The sequence below is a fragment of the Dendropsophus ebraccatus genome, chromosome 11 (genome assembly GCF_027789765.1).
Source record: "Dendropsophus ebraccatus isolate aDenEbr1 chromosome 11, aDenEbr1.pat, whole genome shotgun sequence".
NCBI classification, from domain to species: Eukaryota; Metazoa; Chordata; class Amphibia; order Anura; family Hylidae; genus Dendropsophus; species Dendropsophus ebraccatus.
This window is the reverse complement of record NC_091464.1, coordinates 97,119,799-97,128,809: the sequence shown is the minus strand read 5'-3', so window position 1 is coordinate 97,128,809 and position 9,011 is coordinate 97,119,799.

The window sequence follows — 9,011 nt, the reverse complement described above, 5'->3', positions numbered from 1 at the left end:
ACATTATATACCACATGCTGCTATACTGTACAGTAACTTATATAACATATCCAGCTGCTGTGTTATCAGGGTTATACAGTTACTATACATTATACACCACATGCTGATTGCTATACTGTACAGTAACTTATATATCACATATCCAGCTGCTGTGTTATCAGGGTTATACAGTTACTATACATTATACACCACATGCTGCTATACTGTACAGTAACTTATATATCACATATCCAGCTGCTGTGTTATCAGGGTTATACAGTTACTATACATTATACACCACGTGCAGATTGCAATACTGTACAGTAACTTATATATCACATATCCAGCTGCTGTGTTATCAGGGTGATACAGTTACTATACATTATATACCACATGCTGCTATACTGTACAGTAACTTATATATCACATATCCAGCTGCTGTGTTACCAGGGTTATACAGTTACTATAAATTATACACCACATGCTGCTATACTGTACAGTAACTCATATATCACATATCCAGCTGCTGTGTTATCAGGGTTATACAGTTACTATACATTATACATCACATGCCGATTGCTATACTGTACAGTAACATATCACATATCCAGCTGCTGTGTTATCAGGGTTATACAGTTACTATACATTATATACCACATGCTGCTATACTGTACAGTAACTTATATATCAAATATCCAGCTGCTGTGTTATCAGGGTTATACAGTTACTATACATTATATACCACATGCTGATTGCTATACTGTACAGTAACTTATATATCAAATATCCAGCTGCTGTGTTATCGGGGTTGTACAGTTACATTACATTATACACCACATGCTGATTGCTATACTGTACAGTAACTTATATATCGCATATCCAGCTGCTGTGTTATCAGGGTTAAACAGTTACTATACATTATACACCACATGCTGATTGCTATACTGTACAGTAACTTATATATCACATATCCAGCTGCTGCTGTGTTATCAGGGTTATACAGTTACTATACATTATACTCCACATGCTGATTGCTATACTGTACAGTAACTTATAAATCACATATCCAGCTGCTGTGTTATCAGGGTTATACAGTTACTATACATTATACTCCACATGCTGATTGCTATACTGTACAGTAACTTATATATCACATATCTAGCTGCTGTGTTATCAGGGTTATACAGTTACTATACATTATACACCACATGCTGCTATACTGTACAGTAACTTATATATCACATATCCAGCTGCTGTGTTATCAGGGTTATACAGTTACTATACATTATATACCACATGCTGATTGCTATACTGTACAGTAACTTATATATCACATATCCAGCTGCTGTGTTATCAGGGTTATACAGTTACTATACATTATACACCACATGCTGCTATACTGTACAGTAACTTATATATCACATATCCAGCTGCTGCTGTGTTATCAGGGTTATACAGTTACTATACATTATACACCACATGCTGCTATACTGTACACTAACTTATATATATCACATATCCAGCTGCTGCTGTGTTATCAGGGTTATACAGTTACTATACATTATACATCACATGCTGATTGCTATACTGTACAGTAACTTATATATCACATATCCAGCTGCTGTGTTATCAGGATTATACAGTTACTATACATTATACACCACATGCTGATTGCTATACTGTACAGTAACTTATATATCACATATCCAGCTGCTGCAGTGTTATCAGGGTTATACAGTTACTATACATTATACACCACATGCTGATTGCTATACTGTACAGTAACTTATATATCACATATCCAGCTGCTGCTGTGTTATCAGGGTTATACAGTTACTATACATTATATACCACATGCTGCTATACTGTACAGTAAATTTGCTTTGGTTTAATAGTGGATTTGGATTACGGATTATACTCCTAATCCAAGGCACCACTGTACTGCGCTGTAATATACTGCACTGTACTGTAATATAATATACTGTACTGTTATATACTATACTGCACTATAATATACTATACTGCACTGTAATATACTGCACCATAATATACTGTACTGTAATATACTATACTGCACTGTAATATATACTGTGCTGTAATATACTATACTGTAATATACTATACTGCACTGTACTATAATATGCTATACTGTGATACTGCACCGTAATATGCTGCACTGTAATATACTGCACTTATATACTATACTGCACTGTCATATACTGTACTGTAATATATTTTACTGTATTAATCACTGCACTCTATTATACTGCAGTCAGTGTAATATATTGCGATGTGATCACTGCATTGTATTGTGCCGCCATGCGCTGTGGGGCCTGTGCTTTTTTCCCATTTATTGTGCGGAGTCTTGAGATGGAGGGGGCAACAGGAATATCACATGGCCATGTATCTAACTCCACCTTGTATCTAAGAGTATCATGTGATGCTGTCTGCTGGTTTTCTATATCTAATCCTGTCATGTGTGATACTGTCTTCTGAGCCCCTGTATCTAATCCTATCATGTGTGATACTGTCTCCTGAGCCCCTGTATCTAATCCTATCATGTGTGATACTGTCTCCTGAGCCCCTGTATCTAATCCTATCATGTGTGATACTGTCTCCTCAGCCCCTGTATCTAATCCTGTCATGTGTGATACTGTCTCCTGAGCTCTTGTATCTAATCCTGTCATGTGTGATACTGTCTCCTGAGCTCTTGTATCTAATCCTGTCATGTGTGATACTGTCTCCTGAGCCCCTGTATCTAATCCTATCATGTGTGATACTGTCTCCTGAGCCCCTGTATCTAATCCTATCATGTGTGATACTGTCTCCTCAGCCCCTGTATCTAATCCTGTCATGTGTGATACTGACTCCTGAGCCCCTGTATCTAATCCTATCATGTGTGATACTGTCTCCTCAGCCCCTGTATCTAATCCTGTCATGTGTGATACTGTCTCCTGAGCTCTTGTATCTAATCATGTCATGTGTGATACCGTCTCCTGAGCTCTTGTATCTAATCCTGTCCTCTATGATACTGTCTCCTCAGCCCCTGTATCTAATCCTGTCATGTGTGATACTGTCTCCTGAGCCCCTGTATCTAATCCTATCATGTGTGATACTGTCTCCTGAGCTCTTGTATCTAATCCTATCATGTGTGATACTGACTCCTGAGCCCCTGTATCTAATCCTGTCATGTGTGATACTGTCTCCTCAGCCCCTGTATCTAATCCTGTCATGTGTGATACTGTCTCCTGAGCTCTTGTATCTAATCCTGTCATGTGTGATACTGTCTCCTGAGCCCCTGTATATAATCCTGTCATGTGTGATACTGTCTCCTGAGCTCTTGTATCTAATCCTGTCATGTGTGATACTGTCTCCTGAGCCCCTGTATCTAATCCTGTCATGTGTGATACTGTCTCCTGAGCCCCTGTATCTAATCCTGTCATGTGTGATACTGTCTCATGAGCCCCTGTATCTAATCCTATCATGTGTGATACTGTCTCCTGAGCCCCTGTATCTAATCCTGTCCTGTATGATACTGTCTCATGAGCCCCTGTATCTAATCCTATCATGTGTGATAGTGACTCCTGAGCCCCTGTATCTAATCCTGTCATGTGTGATACTGTCTCCTGAGCCCCTGTATCTAATCCTATCATGTGTGATACTGTCTCCTGAGCCCCTGTATCTAATCCTATCATGTGTGATACTGTCTCCTGAGCCCCTGTATCTAATCCTGTCATGTGTGATACTGTCTCCTGAGCCCCTGTATCTAATCCTATCATGTGTGATACTGTCTTCTGAGCCCCTGTATCTAATCCTATCATGTGTGATACTGTCTTCTGAGCCCCTGTATCTAATCCTATCATGTGTGATACTGACTCCTGAGCCCCTGTATCTAATCCTGTCATGTGGGATACTGACTCCTGAGCCCCTGTATCTAATCCTGTCATGTGTGATACTGTCTTCTCAGCCCCTGTATCTAATCCTATCATGTGTGATACTGTCTCCTGAGCTCTTGTATCTAATCCTGTCATGTGTGATACCGACTCCTGAGCCCCTGTATCTAATCCTATCATGTGTGATACTGTCTCCTCAGCCCCTGTATCTAATCCTGTCCTGTATGATACTGTCTCATGAGCCCCTGTATCTAATCCTTTCCTGTGTGATACTGTCTCCTGAGCTCCTGTATCTAATCCTATCATGTGTGATACTGTCTCCTCAGCCCCTGTATCTAATCCTATCATGTGTGATACTGTCTCCTCAGCCCCTGTATCTAATCCTGTCCTGTATGATACTGTCTCATGAGCCCCTGTATCTAATCCTATCATGTGTGATACTGACTCCTGAGCCCCTGTATCTAATCCTGTCATGTGTGATACTGTCTCCTGTATCTAATCCTGTCATGTGTGATACTGTCTCATGAGCCCCTGTATCTAATCATATCATGTGTGATACTGTCTCCTGAGCCCCTGTATCTAATCCTGTCATGTGTGATACTGTCTCCTGAGCCCCTGTATCTAATCCTGTCATGTGTGATACTGTCTCCTGAGCCCCTGTATCTAATCCTGTCCTGTATGATACTGTCTCATGAGCCCCTGTATCTAATCCTATCATGTGTGATATTGTCTTCTGTATCTAATCCTGTCATGTGTGATACTGTCTCCTGAGCCCCTGTATCTAATCCTGTCCTGTATGATACTGTCTCCTGAGCCCCTGTATCTAATCCTATCATGTGTGATACTGTCTTCTGAGCCCCTGTATCTAATCCTATCATGTGTGATACTGTCTTCTGAGCCCCTGTATCTAATCCTATCATGTGTGATACTGACTCCTCAGCCCCTGTATCTAATCCTGTCATGTGTGATACTGACTCCTGAGCCCCTTTATCTAATACTGTCATGTGTGATACTGTCTCCTCAGCCCCTGTATCTAATCCTATCATGTGTGATACTGTCTCCTGAGCCCCTGTATCTAATCCTATCATGTGTGATACTGTCTCCTCAGCCCCTGTATCTAATACTGTCATGTGTGATACTGTCTCCTGAGCCCCTGTATCTAATCCTGTCCTGTATGATACTGTCTGCTGAGCCCCTGTATCTAATCCTATCATGTGTGATACTGACTCCTGAGCCCCTGTATCTAATCCTGTCATGTGTGATACTGTCTCCTGAGCCCCTGTATCTAATCCTGTCATGTGTGATACTGTCTCCTGAGCCCCTGTATCTAATCCTATCATGTGTGATACTGTCTCCTGAGCTCTTGTATCTAATCCTGTCATGTGTGATACCGACTCCTGAGCCCCTGTATCTAATCCTATCATGTGTGATACTGTCTCCTCAGCCCCTGTATCTAATCCTATTATGTGTGATATTGTCTTCTGTATCTAATCCTGTCATGTGTGATACTGTCTCCTGAGCCCCTGTATCTAATCCTTTCCTGTGTGATACTGTCTCCTGAGCTCCTGTATCTAATCCTATCATGTGTGATACTGTCTCCTCAGCCCCTGTATCTAATCCTATCATGTGTGATACTGTCTCCTGAGCCCCTGTATCTAATCCTATCATGTGTGATACTGACTCCTGAGCCCCTGTATCTAATCCTGTCATGTGTGATACTGTCTCCTGTATCTAATCCTGTCATGTGTGATACTGTCTCATGAGCCCCTGTATCTAATCATATCATGTGTGATACTGTCTCCTGAGCCCCTGTATCTAATCCTGTCATGTGTGATACTGTCTCCTGAGCCCCTGTATCTAATCCTGTCCTGTATGATACTGTCTCATGAGCCCCTGTATCTAATCCTGCCCTGTGTGATACTGTCTCCTGAGCTCCTGTATCTAATCCTATCATGTGTGATACTGTCTCCTCAGCCCCTGTATCTAATCCTATCATGTGTGATACTGTCTCCTGAGCCCCTGTATCTAATCCTATCATGTGTGATACTGTCTCCTGAGCTCCTGTATCTAATCCTGTCATGTGTGATACTGTCTGCTGAGCTCTTGTATCTAATCCTGTCATGTGTGATACTGACTCCTGAGCCCCTGTATCTAATCCTGTCATGTGTGATACCGACTCCTGAGCCCCTGTATCTAATCCTGTCATGTGTGATACTGTCTCATGAGCCCCTGTATCTAATCCTGTCCTGTGTGATACTGTCTGCTGAGCCCCTGTATCTAATCCTATCATGTGTGATACTGTCTGCTGAGCCCCTGTATCTAATCCTGTCATGTGTGATACTGTCTGCTGAGCCCCTGTATCTAATCCTATCATGTGTGATACTGTCTGCTGAGCCCCTGTATCTAATCCTATCATGTGTGATACTGTCTCCTGAGCCCCTGTATCTAATCATATCATGTGTGATACTGTCTCCTGAGCTCTTGTATCTAATCCTGTCGTGTGTGATACTGTCTCCTGAGCCCCTGTATCTAATCCTGTCGTGTGTGATACTGTCTCCTGAGCCCCTGTATCTAATCCTGTCCTGTGTGATACTGTCTGCTGAGCCCCTGTATCTAATCCTATCATGTGTGATACTGTCTCCTCAGCCCCTGTATCTAATCCTATCATGTGTGATACTGTCTCCTGAGCCCCTGTATCTAATCCTATCATGTGTGATACTGTCTCCTGAGCCCCTGTATCTAATCCTGTCATGTGTGATACTGTCTCCTGTATCTAATCCTGTCATGTGTGATACTGTCTCCTGTATCTAATCCTATCATGTGTGATACTGTCTGCTGAGCCCCTGTATCTAATCCTATCATGTGTGATACTGTCTGCTGAGCCCCTGTATCTAATCCTGTCATGTGTGATACTGTCTGCTGAGCCCCTGTATCTAATCCTATCATGTGTGATACTGTCTGCTGAGCCCCTGTATCTAATCCTATCATGTGTGATACTGTCTCCTGAGCCCCTGTATCTAATCCTGTCATGTGTGATACTGTCTCCTGAGCTCTTGTATCTAATCCTGTCGTGTGTGATACTGTCTCCTGAGCCCCTGTATCTAATCCTGTCGTGTGTGATACTGTCTCCTGAGCCCCTGTATCTAATCCTGTCCTGTGTGATACTGTCTGCTGAGCCCCTGTATCTAATCCTATCATGTGTGATACTGTCTCCTCAGCCCCTGTATCTAATCCTATCATGTGTGATACTGTCTCCTGAGCCCCTGTATCTAATCCTATCATGTGTGATACTGTCTCCTGTATCTAATCCTGTCATGTGTGATACTGTCTCCTGTATCTAATCCTATCATGTGTGATACTGTCTCCTGAGCCCCTGTATCTAATCCTGTCATGTGTGATACTGTCTCCTGTATCTAATCCTGTCATGTGTGATACTGTCTCCTGTATCTAATCCTGTCATGTGTGATACTGTCTCCTGAGCCCCTGTATCTAATCCTATCATGTATGCTACTGTCTCCTGAGCCCCTGTATCTAATCCTGTCATGTGTGATACTGTCTCCTGAGCCCCTGTATCTAATACTGTCATGTGTGATACTGTCTCCAGAGCTCCTGTATCTAATCCTATCATGTGTGATACCGACTCCTGAGCCCCTGTATCTAATCCTGTCCTGTGTGATACTGTCTCCTGAGCTCCTGTATCTAATCCTGTCATGTGTGATACCGACTCCTGAGCCCCTGTATCTAATCCTGTCATGTGTGATACTGTCTCCTGTATCTAATCCTGTCATGTGTGATACTGACTCCTGAGCCCCTGTATCTAATCCTATCATGTGTGATACTGTCTCCTGAGCCCCTGTATCTAATCCTGTCGTGTGTGATACTGTCTCCTGTGTCTAATCCTATCATGTGTGATACTGTCTCATGAGCCCCTGTATCTAATCATATCATGTGTGATACTGACTCCTGAGCCCCTGTATCTAATCCTGTCATGTGTGATACTGTCTCCTGAGCCCCTGTATCTAATCCTGTCATGTGTGATACTGTCTCCTGTATCTAATCCTGTCATGTGTGATACTGTGTCATGAGCCCCTGTATCTAATCCTATCATGTGTGATACTGACTCCTGAGCCCCTGTATCTAATCCTGTCGTGTGTGATACTGTCTCCTGTATCTAATCCTGTCATGTGTGATACTGTCTCCTGTATCTAATCCTATCATGTATGATACTGTCTCCTGAGCTCCTGTATCTAATCCTGTCATGTGTGATACCGACTCGAGCCCCTGTATCTAATCCTGTCATGTGTGATACTGTCTCCTGTATCTAAGCCTATGATGTGTGATACAATATGCCAAGGCGGTGTATCTCAGCTCAGCATGTATCCCTGGCAGGGGCCGCACCCCATGGCGTGGTTTCTTCTCCTATGTCGGCATAGCATTTTCTGGATCCCGTAATGTTCCTATACGACGTCTATAGACAGTTACCATAGTGATGGACACAATTGACAAGGACTTGGCGTTTCTATGGCGTACTCCTGGTCCCCACGGTAACCTATGGTTTGTATCTCTTTCCATGAATCCCGTTAGGTGGAGCATGGAGTCCCATTCATTCACACAGCGAGGTCAGGCTCACACTATGTAAGCCACCGGCCGTTCTGTGACACGGCCAGGTCACAGAACTGCAGTACCGGCCGGGATGATCTTCATTTGTGCTGAATTGGGATGCGGGCGCATCCATGAGCACCCTCATCCCAATTCACCACTGAACACAATGGAGAGTGCGGCCGGAGCCGCATGCTCCATTGTGTGACCTGTCAAGCTTGTGCGGCCGCTATTCAATGAATAACATGTCAGTTTACCGCGTGGCCGCTAGGGAGCGTATACTATGTGTATGTATATATGTACTATGTGTAAACACTCCGGCCGGGATTCCCTTCAGACTGCAGTGCACGTAAATTTTGTATTAATCACTGCCGTTGTTGCAAATCGGCAACAACGGCCATGATTACTACCCAATTTACATTGTGTGAACATGGCCTAACACTGCGACTCATCACACCCATCATCCAATACACATTTATATGCAGCTACATAGCTCACTGACTGTGACATCACCACCACCTCGGTCATGTGACTGTTGTG